Source organism: Nicotiana tomentosiformis, chromosome 4 (genome assembly GCF_000390325.3).
Source record: "Nicotiana tomentosiformis chromosome 4, ASM39032v3, whole genome shotgun sequence".
NCBI classification, from domain to species: Eukaryota; Viridiplantae; Streptophyta; class Magnoliopsida; order Solanales; family Solanaceae; genus Nicotiana; species Nicotiana tomentosiformis.
The window spans coordinates 111,889,035-111,892,679 of NC_090815.1; positions in this window are offsets into that span (position 1 = coordinate 111,889,035).

Sequence of the window (3,645 nt, forward strand, 5' to 3'; positions counted from 1 at the left end):
TTATTAATTTCTAATTAAAGAGCAAGAAATTAACAAGGGACAGCAATTTAGAGTGAGCATATTATCTTTTTTCTTTTTGTTTAAGTAAAATAAAACCATTGTCTGTCTCTTTATAATCTTTCTCTCTTCTTAGGTTGACCAAGACAAAACACTCTATTCATAACCCCCCCCCCCCCCCACAGAGTAGTAAATATTTTATGTATATAATCAATAAAGCATATATATAAATTGTACTACATTTTACAATAGCTGACATACGTAAATTCTACGTGGAATAATCTTGGAAGTGGATGAAGCAAAGTACACGAGGGAAAGGAATGGTGTGCCACTTTTTATATAGTATATTATATTCTTCTCTCTTCTTCTTTTTTTTTTTTTTGTAGTGAGCAACCTCCACTTTCAACCAAGAGCTTGTGAGTTCAAGTCACCCCAAGAGCAAGGTGAAGAGTTCTTGGAGGGAAGGAGCCAAGGGTCTATCGGAAACAGCCTCTCTATCCCAGGATAGAGGTAAAGTTTGCGTACACAATACCCTTTTCAGATCCTACTAATGAGATTATATTGGGTTGTTGTTGTTGTTGTGGGTGGTGAGTTCGATTCGAAAGCAAAACATAGTTATCTTGTTTATGGGTTACGCGTTGCAAACTTTATTACACATTCTAATTCTAATAAAAGTATGTATATGCTGGTAGAGTCTTCTCTGTACGATTTGTATATATTTCCACTATGCAAGTGGGAGGACAAGCTTTTTGTGTTCAATCCAATATTATTCTTAAAGTAACTTGGGAAAAAAGAAAAAAATAGCATTTAGAGACGGAGTCAGAATTTAAAGTTTACGGGTTCTGAGTTTGCCATCAATACGTAATCTAAGTATTCAATGTGTATTCCCGAATAATCTCATTTTTCAATTACTCAACCACTTCATTTACCAAGTTTAATGTTAGCTAAATTAGTCAATATTTATCTCTTTCGATACAACAATAAGATCTTATGTAACAAGTGATTTTGTTGGTTGGTTAATTGTCACATTTTATTCATGAATTGACTTGGTATTATTCTCGATACAACAAAATCATTCTATTTGATCTAAGAAGTACATTCTTACTAAGAAATACCTTGTGTTAGAATTGAGAAATTATATAACTCGAATTTTTACTATTCTTTTATTTATTATATGTGTCTACTAGTTAGTGAATTCACAATTAAATATTTTACTAATTTTTCTAATACAAGTACAAATCTAAAAAAAAATTATTAAATTCATCCGAACCCCTGATATTGCAGCTCCGCCACTGGGCAACAGTGATTCTAGAACGCGTGAGTTAATCATTCAGCATGAAGCCAAACAATGTGTTGCTTTTAATTGCAAAAGTATTAATTAGTTATTTGACCATTCAACCTAACCACTCTATTATTATTACAGTTATATAGCAGTACTGGTTTTGGATGTTAAGAGGTTGCTATCGTTAGTCTTTTTGAAGTCTCATTCCTAGAACTAGACCATCCTCTGGTCCCTCACTCTCCGTGCATTTAGCCCTTAGGTTTGTAGAAAGCAATGAACATAGAGTATACTGAAGAAATAAATTAATGATATGGTCTACAACTAGGCTTTGTTATACAAAGATTATTGCATTAAATCTTTGATTGGGCTTGTCTAAAGTGGTCCGTAAAGATTTATTTTAATCGGAAAGGAAAAAGGAAAAAAAATGCATGTTGAAAGAAACTACATATTGATAAATAAAAGAGATAATTAGTGGATAAATGTTTTGTCGGCATCATTTGTGGCTGGTCTTAGCTAATGTAGTTATTTTATAAACTAAATATTCAATATTTTTCAATTGCACAAGTTTTCTTTTAAAAGGTTTTTATTTCGACGAAGATATATTAGTATATCATATGTGAGTATGTTTAACTGACATGAGCATGGATTCATTCTCCAATAAGAATATTCATGCAGTATTTTAAACTAATTGGTTGCTTTAGTTTTTTCTATATTCATCAATAGTATTTTTGTCATAATATTGATAAACTCATTTAATTCTCAACACCAAACTGATATGAAATTAATTGAGATATGAGTACAGTGAGATCTTTTTTTTTAATTTGCTTTCTAGAAAGAAATAAAGAGATAGGATGTTATACTCCATAGGGGTGCGGCTAATCCGCCGACAATTTAATTATGTCCAATCGATAAACCTAATGATAATGACATTAAGATGTGGTTCTAACCATTTAATAATTTAATACACTTTGGTCTTGAAAGTTACTATAATCTTCCAAGAATATGATTGTAAAGATACAAAAAATTGATGGGATGTTAGGGCATTATGCTACAAAAAGTTTGATTAGATGAATAATTAAAGGACAATATTATTATCAAATTTTAAACAAGCCTTCATTGACAAGTTTCCTTGCGTGGATAGATATATGGACAATGACTTTGACGCATTGGAGAAATCAATATTCTAATTACACCTTAGTTTCTCTGATCACTTCCCCAACATGATGACTAGGAATGATTGCGATTATATTAACTAATCTTTCCAGAATCCACACTTGCCCAATCGATATAGTTGAGATAAAAAATATAACAACTAAACGTAAACTAACTAGCATTAGCAAAGCTTCCACAATCTTCATCTATTACTTTGCTTTTTTTTAGGACTACCATAAATTTTAATTTGAGAAGAACAATTGAGCAAGTGATATTCCCTCATACCACTTCCAAAAGTTGTGTCAATTTCAATTATTTTTCTTGAAAAGGTTTGTGCATAGATTATAATTTGAGGTACTTAATATATAAAATATTCTCGTTATCACATGCACAAGTTTGGTAGTCAATTATAATTTGAGACATTTGAAATAATTCACATGAGCTATTACATAATACATATATACATACTATGACACGGTTGAGGCTTATCTTACCTGGTTAATTTTTGTATCACAATTAAGGTGGAGGGTTCAAATCTCGTCACTAGCATAGTATCCTTTTCCTCTCTCCCATTCACCTCTCCTGATGTAATGAACGAGATTGATATAAAAGAAATTTAAATAACTTAATACTGTCAACCCAATTCTACTACATAGATTGAACGTACAGATTAAACATATTCTAGTATAGCATACACCTAATTAATTATTTTAAACACCTTTTAATCGTTCGTATTCTGTTGAAGTAGGTTTCAAGAAAGATCAAGCGACACGTGTCAAGCAAGTGAGAGGAGACACGAGTAAGAAAGTAGGACCCATCAATGATTTGGCATGATGGGTGGTTTGATTCTAAGGATAAAGGATGATTAATATTGAACGTTGATGTTGGCAATGATGGGGTTTTTGTTTTAATTTGGGGGAATTTCTCCCTTTGAGGGTTTGGAGATGATGCTGGAGATAAGGTTTCAGATGTGCTTCCGGACTTTAAGGCCGACCCGACCAATCTTAGTGCCATTTTGTGCTCTTTGTTTAGCTTTTTCCCATATCTAACGTAAATGTTTTTGTCCATTCTACTTAGATAAGAACTTAATCAATACTTAAAAACAGCAACTCGATACACAAAATATTATGTATTCATGCGGGGTCAGAAAAAGATCGCACCCTAAGAGATTTGATGTATACAGTCCACTATAATATAAATATTAGTGGGCTTTC